General features: G+C 37.9%; 1 protein-coding gene across 1 annotated transcript in view; it reads left to right on the plus strand.

Annotated features, from left to right (window-relative positions):
• Positions 1-5,702: 5,702 nt before the first annotated feature.
• Positions 5,703-13,401, plus strand: part of SCEL (sciellin) — a 68,771-nt gene continuing 61,072 nt past the window's right edge. Inside the window, exon 1 of the mRNA XM_005487509.4 lies at positions 5,703-6,031. The gene's annotated coding sequence lies outside the window, so the exon portion shown is untranslated. The remainder of the gene's footprint in view (positions 6,032-13,401) is intronic.

Here is a 13,401-nt window from a genome sequence, read left to right on the forward strand (position 1 = left end):
ACTTACAAATGGAATACAAATAACTTTCACTGATTTGGATGGGAAAAGCCTCTTACTTCTGAAATTTAGCTTAAAACTAGAAATCAGCTTCTCTGTTGCTACACTTTGCAGTGAAGTCATAATTGTGTGTTTGACATTAGTCTGTTGCCATGGATAGTAGGAATCAGGGTAGGATGTGATGACATCAAAAGGTCACTTCAATCTCTAATAGCCATGGTTCTGGGAATGACTAATGGCATTGTGCTGCTACAAATGTAGAGCTGGAGCAACATGATGAACTGTAACTGACTCTTGTATAAGCATAAATACCTCTGAGATTTAGAAGAAAGGATGACAGAGCCATATTAAAAAAGTGAATGGGTTTGTTTTTCATCTTCTTCCTTTCTGAAAGAGATTGCATGCCTGGTCATTGGAGAGGGTCATTTTGTTGGTACAAAAATGTAACAGCAAAATGGATGTATCAAAAAATGTTATTTCTGGTATAAACCCATGATTATATTTAAACTATTAACTCTGGATAATTATTTACAGGGGATTTTCTTGGACCAATAAACATCACTATTTTGGTATCTCAGAAATTTCAAGACTCTTTTAAGATGTGGCTCTTCTCATCTGATCATAGGAAATAAGGGAAAATGTTTATTTTCAGAAGGACATATTTGAAGTGTCTAACTGAAACCACAGACTCCCTGCTTGATTTGGAACAGTTGGGCTTGATCTGGCAGAAGAACATGACCAAGTCATTCTGAATTGTTAACACAGTCCTGGTGATTATGTCAGAAAATCTTGAGGGGATGGGAAAGAGAGGGAGCACAGATTTCTACTACAGTAAAAACTGTTAAAACAAAAATAAACTCAGAAAATGTAAATTGTGTCTGTTTGGTAGAACTTCTGTGATGCTCTAATGTAATCTTTTTATTTACTCATGCAGTTCATCAGAAAAAAAAATATATATTAAAAAATCAAAGTTTTCCCACCATCCCTCTCCTTTTTGTTTCATATTTTCTCCCACTTCCCTTCTATTCCCTTTCTCCCTCCTTTGCTTCCTTCTTTCTTTCCTTCCTTCCCTGAATTTTTGAAAGTGAAGGCATTCTATAATCTGTCTTTCTGTTAAGCTGGCTGTTTTACCACTTAGTTGTGTAACCTGTGATGTATTTATTAATCATTCAGTGTTGCCACATGTTTCATTGCACATTTTGCATTCCTGAGAGCTGTTTGTGGGTGGTTTCCTGTGTTTGCAAATCTGGGCAATCCAGCCCAAGCTGCTATTCCCTGCTGCTGAGAACAGGGGGAATCTCCTGGCCTTTTGCAGATGCAGTTGCACTTTCTCTGTAGCAGGAGAATAACAAAAGGAGGAGTAAATCCATTCTTTAATCTCGAGTGCAGAGGTAATTTTTTCTCCAGTATTAAGTTTCCTTCTGAGGGTGCACAACTGTACCCTTGGAGCATCTGTCTTGTGTCTTGGCACATGCTAGAGATGATCAAAGCAACAGCTTTCATTTAAAGAAATAGAAAAGCAGGGTTGCAGAACATGCAGGGATGGGTATAAAACCACAAAGCACGGAAGAATCACAAGAACCAAACTATATTAAATGGATTTTTTTCCAGCAGTTTGCCAGTGTGCAAGATGACAAGGTAGGTCAGGTGACACAGTTCTGAAATAGTGTAGTCACTTGTACAGAATTTGGGCATGTAGATTTTTTTGGTATCCATTTTTTGGTTCTATAGATAATCAATCCAACCATTAAATTAGTGTTGCTATTTTCCATGGCAGTGAGAAGCAGCAATTTTCTTACCAATATTTTTTGTCACTTATGAGACAAATTCAAACTCTGCTATTAAATGACAATGAATAAACCTAGACATCTGTTCATGAGAAAAAGATTCTCAAAAGGAAGCTGATTCCATTCATACTCATACTACTTTTATACAAACATAACATTGAATCAAGCAAAGCATTTACATAGCATTTCTATAATTCATGTATTAATTTCATGTCATTAGAGATGACATTCTCAATACACAAATAATCATCAAAATACATATTTTAGGCACCTGGTTCTTTTCAGGAACTTGAGCTCTCAAGTATTGCTTGTGAGTAATCATCAGTATCAGTAATCTCCACAAGATTTATTAATGCCTTGCTAAAAAGCACTGACGTAACTGTCCAGCACTCTTTCTCTTTTCATATAGGGAGATGAAAATCCCAAGCTCTGTCATCATCAGCTGCCTTGCATCCAATAATTTGAAATGGATTTAAGTGATCACTGGGCGTGAACTTCTCTTAAATATCAGGAGAGTAGGTAATAAAATAAAACCAATCAGTCAAATTGTAGCAGCTCTTCTCTCTGTCCTAGTGGGAGGAGAGGGTGAGATCACCGTTCTGTGAAGCGGGAGTGACCAGCTGACCTCTTTGTGTGCTCGCCTGTGTGCTCTCCTCTGGCACAGCAAGAGACAGGCATGGCTTAGTGAAGCTCAGAGACCTGGTGACAGTCCATGTCTCCATAATTTTATTTTTTCTTATGTTGCACTGTAGAAAGAAACAGGTTAATTAATGAGAAGAGTGATGCACAGCTTTGCTTCTCATTGTTACGTCTCAGAGCAAGGCCCATGAGAGCACTGGGAGTAATTTTGTTATATTTCCTTCTGGTTCAGCTACCAGGCCTGGATTTGTTCACAGCAGATTTTACAAGAATTTCTTGCTGTCTTTAAGACTGGCATTCATCCTCGATGTCTTGGAATAGTTTAGGATATGTCATTTCAATTCTGAGGAAAAGATTTGCTGAGCTACCTTCTATGAATGAAAAAATTGCACCTGTGGGAGTTTTCAATTTTTTTTCTCCTAAAGTTTCATGTGCCCATACTGCATTGTAATGGATGGCATGATTTTGTGATTTCTTTATTCAAGACCAAAAGCACTCGATTTCAATTTATATACATTATGCATTTTTATTATATGTCTCCTCTAGAGTGATAGAAAGTACAGTATAGTAGGTTAACACAAAATGCTGCGAACTGAATTCTTAAAATACAAGTTACACTTCTATATATTGTGTGTAGTAAGACAAGATTTCCTTTTTCATGTGCCAAATAGGCTTCTATTTAAAGCACAGTTATGAGAAGATATGCTACCAGTCAAAATTCAGCTTGGTTTTGGATTGTTTGTCTAAAAACCATCTAAATGAATTAATCTAAATAAAACAATGAAAAAGGAGTTGTGTCTACTTGTAACTGAAAGTCTGTTGTGATTTCCTGTACTTTGAGGAAACACCAGTCAATGAGAATTCCTCAATAGTTCTAGTAATTTCAGCTGGAAAGAAAAATATTTTTAAGGATCTCCAGTTAGAAACTGCAGAGAGGGGCTTAATACACTGTAGTTACTCTGAATTAAGATTAAAATGTTGCTTGATAGCCCCTGGCTTTTTTTAGTAGCAATTACTCTGAGTGCATGATAATACTTGTAAGTGACTGTGTGTGCTTTAAGCTCTCCACTCCTTGATATGCTCTTGAACTTGTGCCACTTTGCACGGGGCACTGAATCAAAGGTTCTGATGGGGTGACAGAGGACTGACATTATGAAAATTAACACGTCCTGAATTGCTATCCAAGAAACACAGACAGTGTATATTTTTAGAGTTACACTCTAAAAATTGTTAACTGACATTAAATATACTCTTGTCATATTAAAATGCTCTTAGGGCTGCTACTTAATGATGCACTGTGATTTTATGATGGCACATGCTAAATATTCTAAGAAATTTTCACTTATGAACTAGTTCAATAGGAAAGGGTTTTATCAACCTAATGTATTGTTATATTGTAATATATTGTTATATACACAATTTTCAGTGCTGCTCACTGAATATTGTCAGACACTGGTCTATTTGGTTGTATGATATCATTACAGTTTATGATAGCCAAGACTGCTAAGAGAAATTTGATGTAAAGACAATTAAACACGAGTATGTTCATGCATGTGCACACCTGTGTATGCAAAGCTCATAACTAACTGCTTTCAGGTATTTTAGTTACCAAGAAGGAGACCAGCATCCAAAAGGTAAGCAAGCCACGTAGATAAACTACTTTTTGCTTTAGGTACGTCTTCAGCTTCTAAATATGCCTTACAAGCAGCTCTGCATCTAAGATGCTTACATTTTAATCAAGTGCTGTCAAACTATTTGTTGACTAAGGGAGAGATTAACCTATAGCTGTTTACTCAAAGATCGAATAGCAAATAAATTTTACAGTGTTAAAGGATGGTGGAAAATTATCTGTGAACCATTTGAGAATTCTTGCATGCCCTGCCAGTTTGATGGTCTAATTTGAGTAATGAGCAAATTTTTTTTATGCCTGTATACGAATTCTGCAAATACCTGGGTTGCAGATTTAGCATCACTGTAAGCATCCAGTTTTCTGCTACCTGTGATAAATCTATACTACAGTGGCTGATAAATTATATTGTCCACTTTACCTTACAAAAATGCATTCTAATATAAACAAAATTCAGAGCAGTTCACAGTTTACAGGATGCCAATGGCCTTTACAGGATGTCAGAGTAAAGATCAAAGGGTTCTTTTTAATCCTAAAATATTTTAGGGACGAAAATGCACAGACTCATAAGTGGATAAGTAGGTGATATAAGTAGCCACTCACAGAGGAATCCTGACTGCACTGGAGTCAATCTTCTTATTTCTTTCTGTCTTCTTTTCTCCTTGAATTTTCTTAATAAACATTTTGAAAACTGTGTTGATATCTGTTTGTTCTGCTTATTTGAGATAGCAGGATTAGGCAGAGACTGCAAACAATATGGCCATGAATGTCTGTTTCTGTCTATGACCACCTTATTTCTAAACATTTGAAACACAAATTCCTGATGTCCTCTCCTGCAAAAGAAGAGTAGCAGTTTGTCTATTGAATATGCTTATATTTACTTAACATTCCATATAAGAAATTCCATTTTTTTCTGCATCAATTTGTAGCTTCTATGAATAAATACATCTTAGTGTGGTCACCTGCTTAAAATCCAGTCTGTCTGCAGAAGATATTCTACACTGCCAAGACTTGTGTGATATTAAACCCAGGAAAGCTATTGCTATCCTCCTGATGTGTAGCATAAAGACATACTCTAAAGAACTCAGCTGAATGACTCTTGCTTTAACACAGCTACTCACCCAGAAAATAAAAAAATAGTATGTAAATATTCCAGATAACAGTATTAGCTGGAATTTCACTTGGTCAAAACAAACAAGAATATAAAAGAAGCCTGTTTGAAGAAACAGGACAGGAAACAAGGAAATTTGTCATGAGGGGTTTTCTGGTAGAAGATACTGGCTCCAGATGCAGAAGATTTAAAGAAGTTGCCAGAACAGTACAATAGAGAGGAAAAAAATGGGTTCCGAGGGAAGTCTCCTCCAAAGTGATCTGAAGTGTCTTGAGGCACTGCCATTATTCTATTGAGATCGATGGGATTTTTCTCTTGGCTTTACAGCAGCCAGGATCTCACTTTTGATGCTTATCACTCATGCTTGACCTTGTAGGCAGGGAAGTCATTGCAATTTCAAGTGCCTCAGAAAAGAACCTGTGCCACATGACTGTTGGGCTGAGTATGAAGCCAGCCTTTACGTGTCAGAAAGGCAGAGATACACTTAATGCATCTGAAGTGCTTCAAAGTCAGATTTCTGTATCAGATCCCTGTGTTTACAGAGCAGGAGGAAAGCTGGGCATGTCTGGATTTATCCCACATGTTGACTCACAACTCTCCTATTCAGAGCCAAAACCACTCCTAGTAACACTTCCAGTCACCAACAGCACTGCCAGCCAGCAAAAGCAGATAACAGCAGAGGTAAACTTCCAGTCTGCTTTAGCCTGAAAACTTGAATCTTGGTGGAAAAGGGATTTTAGATGTTGGAAGTAATTGGAAACACATCAGGCATCTTCTATTCAGTGGTCAAATCTTCAAAGGCTTTGTGAGCAGTGGAAGTTTCTGCATTGGGAAAGCTCTCCTGAGCTACAGTCTTCAGTGCCAAAATTGGTAAGTCTGTGTTGTAGCAATAAGCTTACCTGAGGAACTTAAAATGGGAATGAATTTGAAATAAAAAAAAGAATATCTGTGCTTGACTTGCACTGTTTTCCATATAATCTCTGTTTAATTTACAAGTAGACTTTCCCCTGTACTCCTGCTATCTGTAATGTGGGCTCTGACTATCCTGAAAGGTACTTTTTTCCTTCTTATTTCAGAACCAGTACGTCAATTCTTTAAGTTGCTGTCATGAAACTGTTCAGTCATGTAACTAGACTGCTAAAAAGTCCCATTGATACAAAATCCAGTCTCTAAATACTTAGCAGATTTGGAAAAATAGGATAAATTGAATGCATGCCAGTATCTTCTGACACTATTTCAAGCAGAGATGATAGTGAATGTACACAAGAACCTCTTAAAGATGTGTTTAACAATTCCTATACTTTATTTAGGAATTCATCACCTTTCAGTTGTAAGTAAAGGATAAATGACACTCTTTTATTATATTGCAAGATTTTCATGCTATTTAATGTGTGTCTTCTCTAAAAGATAAACATAATTATAAGGATTGTGATGACCACCTCATGAGGGACAAAGGACAAAGTAGACACTATTTGTCTGATGGAATTTATTATTTTTTTAACTATTTTCAAAAAATCTTTGTATAAAACACCTTTCACAATATACAGTGTCCCACTGGCAGGTTTAATTTAATGGCAACTGGCACTGAATTCCTCAAAACCTTTACACAACCTAAGATTTTACTTTATAATTGCATTTATGTCTTGACCTATCTAACCTTCATGGTACACATCATGCACAAACTTCCTTCAGGACTGTGGACAGGAGGTTTATGCACCTACCTGATATTAGCTCTTAGAGTTTAGCTTAGCATTTGCTCCTACAGAGCTTAGAAAATGTGTTTGAAATATTTAATCTAATTTATTGAATATATTTACCCAGTAATAGAAGATGATATTTTCTTGGATCTGGAACAATAGTCTTAGTTACCCCCAAGCTTCAACAGGTGTCAAGTTCAGTTCAGCTTTTGATTTGAATTCCATCAGTATGAGTACTTGCTCTGGCATCTGAGCCGATTGACTAAGTCACCTCAGGCAGTTGAAATCTGCTTCAGTTCGTAAAATTGGCTTGAGATATGAGTTCTCTGGCTTCTTCTTCATTAAACGGTGGGCATAGATGCAGAACTTGGGCAAACATGTATAATGAAATTGAGCAGCTTATTGGTAATCACCAGTGTTTTCTCTAAAGAAAAAAAAAATAAGAAGAATTTGGAAGAAGTGAAAATGAAACAGGGTAGCAGTCACAAATGAAACAGCATGTCATGCACTCCAAATAAAACTAGAGATGTCTCTTGCTGTTGTACCAGCTTCTTAACCCAGACCTTTCAGGCTCTGCAGACAGAGCTGAAAGGGTGAGGGATGACTAGGTCAGGCTCTTTTGAGGCTGCATAAATCATGACTACATCCTTTCAATGGATCTCACACCATTGATCTTGGAAGTAACACGAGAAGGCCTGGGTGTACCACCCTGCCCATGAATGCTTGGACCAGAACTGCTGTGGTGTGTCTCACTTCTGCTTTGTGGTTTCCAGTGTAATGCCACATCACTCCTCCTCATTTCTGTGGGCTTTTGCTGCACTTGCATATGGACTTTTCTGTAGCCAAGTTTTCCACAAGCAACATAATATATAAAATATGGCTGCTATCCAAAGCTAAATATTGTTCCAGTTCTCTTTCCTGAGATGAAAAAAACCCAAAAAACATTATGATAGAGTTTCCTAGAACTGTCTGATAAAAGGAGCAAAATTAGGGTAACTTTTCTAGCTCTGATTTTCTTGTTGCATAAGCAAGTGAAAGGAAAGCATTACATTTCTATTTTCACTATTTTGTTTGCTTAGAATCTATAACAAGGAAATGGGAGCAGAAAAAAGCAGCAGTATATGTTCAGCATAAAAATCTTGCAACACTGCAATAGCAGTAGAGGAAAGATTGCTTTGTGTCTAATTTCCATGGAAAAATTTGAAGAATAGCCAACAGAAATGTATCTGAGCGCTCTGAATAATGGTATCCCAAAATTTAAGGCAAGAAAATTAAAAATCAATTTTAAGAAGACTAAGGATAAGATTTTCTCTCATTCGTGTGTGAATGAAGAAAGAATGACAGAAGTCCCCCAACAAAATGAAGTGGATTTTAGCTGCCATTCCTCCCTTCTGGGATCTGCCACGTTTGTTGAGAAAAGCTCTTCCATTTGTTGTGCAGAAGGGTTGATACCGGGTCTCATTTTCATTGCTCTGTTTCCACCTAGTGCTCAGAGTGCACATTGCACCAAGCTGTGCGTATGTTCTAGAACCCAGAACGGCAGTTCGGCGTCGCTCTCTGTTTTCAGGGAATCTGCAGTACAAACAAGCATGTGTAAGATTAAATATCACTTTTATAAAAAGCACCTGTTCCCGGAACAAAATCTGTCAAGTGTCTATATGGTCTTTGCTGCATGATCTGTGCAGAAACAGGAGTGTGAGTTACTTGGTTTAACTCATAGAATCCCTCTTGTGGATGCATTTTTTGGTGGTAGTTCTCTTCTTAACTGAGGGCAAATAAATGCATGTGAATAAAAAGGACCAAAATAATTGAGAGACATTGATTATGCTCACAGGAAAAAGTGCATGCTCAGAATGCAGACTAGAAAGACACCTGGAACTGTGAGCGGGACTCATCAGGATAGTCTTTCCCCATATAGTTCAGGGAAAAAAACACCTTTCACAATTTATAACGATCATAACTTCTTAGTAACACAAATGGAGGATTCAAAAACTTGATGGTGTTGCAGGATGAAAAAAAGGAGAGATTTTGTGATGGACTATGAAATTTGTATTTTTTTCAGGAGGTTGAAAAGAGCTAAAGACAACTTGTGGATTTACTTTGTCAAATGTAGCAGGAGGCTGATGGACAGATGCAAGCATACACAGACAGGACAAGTGATGTTTTCAATGATTTTCAGGTTCTAAGACAAAATTTTTATGGTATATATGCTTATAAAAAGCAAAATAGCTAAATAACTCCTAGCTGTATCACAGGAATCATCTGAAAAACACAGGATGGTTATCTCCCCTGGTGGCTGATGTGTGGGAAGATGGAAACTCCTGTTCCACAATTTGTAGTTTGAACATTTTCTTTGGAAAAACAGCTTGAGCTCCTGCATTTCTATTGTGCTTTTGCTTTGAGAATGTGCAAAATATGGATGAGGTAATGGCCAGACTAAGAAACTGCCATGTCCTTGGTTTAGGAGAGCGTAGTAAGCTCTGCTTTAACAAGTAGGAGGCAGCACAACTGTGGCCACTTTTCCCTGGGTAAAAGCAGGGACCAATCACAAATGAAACAACATGTCATAAACTCTGAATAAAACAAGAGAGGCCCCTTTGTACTACACCAGTTGTGATAACATATGTTTTATAATAAAGCTTCTGCATCTCCTCTGGTGTATTATGTGCTCAGCACTGACTGCTGCATTAAGCCACCCTGAAAACCTGTAGCGCACCAAACTCCTTTTAGGTCATCTGGATACTCCTCTCCCAGTTTAGATCAGAGGCAGACACCAAGCTATTTGCTACAAGCCAGGCAGATACCTCTACAGAGGCATATATGTATGTCAGTAGGGAACTCCACATACAGTGATCTTCCTACAGAATTTACATTTTTCTGGGTAGAGGCAACAGGCAGGCTGAGGTTTTTTTACAGTTCCAGTTTTAGATTTAAATTTCACTTTTCAGAACAGCTTGTTTAATCTTTCAAAAGACTAAGTGCATAGGACTGTATAGATGAGCATTTTTCTAGCAGAACCTCCTTGTTAAAATACTGTATCTCTTTTACCACTGTGGACATTGCTATGAACTCTGAGCTACAGAATCATTCAAGTTTACACCAGTTTCTGTTATGCAACCTTCTTTCTCAAATAGAAAAATAAAAATTTATTTAGAGTCAAATTCTCCTTATTTGTGAAATAATATTAATTAAATAGTGCTTTTAATGGAGAATGCATGGGGGAATATAAATGTACTGTACTATTGTATTATACTGTTGCTACCTGAGCTCCTCATTCCTGAAAGAAAGTTTCCTGCATTGAAGTGTAGCTTTGGTTTGAGTCCTTAAATGATCTGGCAGGAAATGTAAACTAGGGAAGGGATTGCTGTGGATGTAACTGCGGTAGAGAAGGCAGCCCTTGAAGAGGGCAGGGTCTGTATGTGGGGTCTGTGAGAAAGTCCCACCCCTCTGGAACCAGCTGTTCTTCTCTTGGATCATAGTAAGGTGAGGGGCTGTTTTATTCTCTACATTTGCCCAGTCAGGTGAAGACTGTCTGAGTCTTGTATTATTTCAGAGAGGGTGTGTCTTTCCAAGGGGATGGAACACATGACTTTGTTACAGGAGAAAAATCTACTGCCTGTGTCTGAAAGCAACTATCAAGTGGTGGAAGCAGAATAAATTAATTTTTTAAAGAATGGGATGCCTCAGTATTATCCAATATAATTAAAATTAGTACTTTTACTTCTAAATAATCTTTTGTAATAATATATTTACAGTTTCTTGCCATATCATCTTTCAAGGAACTGCTCTTGGCAAAATAAAAGCTTATTTCCTTAGAGGACTGTATTTATGTAAATACTTAATAGATGATTAAATTAAATTAGCACTGTCTCCTCTTCAGACTTGTCTATATAGTCCTGTCCTGTGATCTTTGCACTAATGAGTATTTGGGTGAAAATGTGTATTGGATTTTTTTTCTAGAGAGAGTGTTGAAAATTAAATCAATTAAATAAATTATCACACTTAAAAATGAGGGGTAACCCTGCTTCAATATTTGTAACATTTCAATGGCAATATCTTGGTTTGAATCACTCTTTTCTGTTGCAGAGGGTGGTAGGAAGAAGCACACTTCTGCTTTTAATGTTTTCCTATAGAGAGGCACGGACACATTAGATTAGACCTACCCACCATCCAGGACAGTAATTTGTTTCTGATGGAGCCTGGAGGGAGATGCTTCAGAGGAAGGTGCAAGGACCTGCAATCAGAAGTAAGGGCAGTGCTCTTCCTCTAATATTAATATTAAAGTAATACATCTGTCCATACACCTTGAGCAGCCTCCTGAAAATTCATCTTGTGGTGCCAGAAATAATGAATAAACCCTTCACAGATTTTTCTGTTTATTGCACTGAGTGATTCTGAAACAGCAGAAACTCTCAACTCTGATCCTTCTTTGAAGCTTCAGAGTTACAAAATGGGATGGCTGCTGAGACTTGAAGGCACAGCATGGGGCTAGGAGGCAGGGACAACAATAGCTGGGACATGTCCCAGTCCAAGATCTGTAAAAATTCACACCTGGACATACCTAGGTACGTTTACTGAAAATCACTATCCACTGAGAGACATGAGCAGATATTTCCTTGTGTCTGTTCCAAGGGATTAATCTAATCCCTTGTGTTTGGTGCTGCTTTGTGATGATTTCAGAACTTGCACTTTTCTTGGTCTTAATCTCAACCTTCTCCCTGAATTTATGGATAGAACTTTCAAAGGTCTCAACAATAAAATAAAAGAAGTTTGAGGGAGGTCAGATATAACCAGAGGTTATGTGACCTCACCACACCAGTGACTTGTCTGCCACTTTACACTCAAACCTGAGTCAGGCTGTCTCTGCCTGCCTTAACTAATGCATGGAGCCAGAGATCCCTGATTATGGAGCCACCTGAAATTCCCTTTCCCTTTGTGCAGTCACCTAGGAGTGGTCAGTGCAGAATTACTGAGGGCAGAGAATGCCTTACATCTGGCTTGCAGGAGCCTTATTGTGAACTGTACCCATCTGGAACTGGAGACAGGTGGGTGTTCACCACCATTTCCTCAAGGTATTATTGACTAAGGACCACTCCATTAACTACAAATTGATGAGAAAGTAATGGAAAGGACATGTGGCCACCTTGGGGTCAGAGACTGCATGAATGGCCCAGAGGCCAGAATTGGGACTCCACCCGATTGTACGGGAGCACAATTTTCAGGACAGCTGTAGAGAAAGCTTGTCATGTGGAATTTTAATTTTGTACATGACCATATTTAAGCTCAGTAAACTAATATTTATATTATACATACATTAAATTTATTGTGGAACTAAAACACATAAATAGTACTTAAAGTTTCACTCATCTGCGTACTATCTATGAAGTCTGCTTCTAGTGTGTGGTCATATATTTACCTGAATGCATATTCTGTACCTTGTTGATAAATCAAAGCAGTTGTTTATTTTACCTTCCATAGTACTATTGCTAATGAGATACAGTACATCTGTACTCTGATTAACTTGGATGTTCATCATGAAACAACTTCTCTAGTACTTACACAAAACTGCAACTGATTAAATACCTCAGTGGAAATACTGCAATAAAACATGCCTATTTATTATGTTCATCTCCTTTGCTTCTAATACAAATTTATGCTTACATTTAAACATCTTCCTGTGTGTGAATTTTGGATTTTGGGCTTCTAATATTCATTCTTTTTTCAAACTTTTTCATTCTTCTGTCATAACAGAAGAATGAAAATAAATCAGTACATTTCAGTAATTACAAGAAATTATTTAGAAGGCAGTAGTGAAGATGGTTTACATTTAATTGACTTTATAATTATAGAGTTGCCAATGTATGGGTGATTACCTCCTTCCTTCTTGTTTGTTATTAAGTGAAGGGTTCAAGGAAGCCCTTAATTTTTTTCTGCATGGTTGTCAGAGATGGGATGTGGCAAGAATGGGACAAAATGAGGAAGGAAGCAGGTTAATGCTGTCACATGAAAAGAAGATCTATATAATTAAAGAGAGAAAGCATGGGCTTCTTTTCAAAGTTATTAATTCTGGCTTGGTCTCCCCTCTGGGTAGCAGCAATTTATATGGTGTACATGCTGCTTAGGGAGAAGAGAAATTGGCTTTCATCACAAGAAGCAGGATGATCACAAGTGCTTTAGAAGGTTGGATCTAATCTGGTAAAGGCACTAGTGCTGCATGCCAGGACTTAGTGCTGGGGCTGATACTGCTCCATATTTATGAGGGATCAGGACAAGGGGCCCAGTGCACCTGCAGCAGGTTCACTGCTGGTACAAACTGGGCAGACTGGCTGGTGTGCTAGTGGTGGTGCTGCCATTCAGAGGGACTGAAACAAGCTGGAGAGCAGGGCAGAGAGGAATCTCAGCTTCAGCAGTGGTAAAGGCAAGTCCTTATATCTGTGCAGCAATAACCCCAAGCACCAGTACATGCTGGGGACATGCTGGCTAGAAAGTTGCTTTGCTTAAAAGGTCCTTGGAGTGAAAGTTTTCAGAAAATGGAAAACCAGA

This window comes from Zonotrichia albicollis, chromosome 2, assembly GCF_047830755.1.
Source record: "Zonotrichia albicollis isolate bZonAlb1 chromosome 2, bZonAlb1.hap1, whole genome shotgun sequence".
Lineage (NCBI taxonomy): Eukaryota > Metazoa > Chordata > Aves > Passeriformes > Passerellidae > Zonotrichia > Zonotrichia albicollis.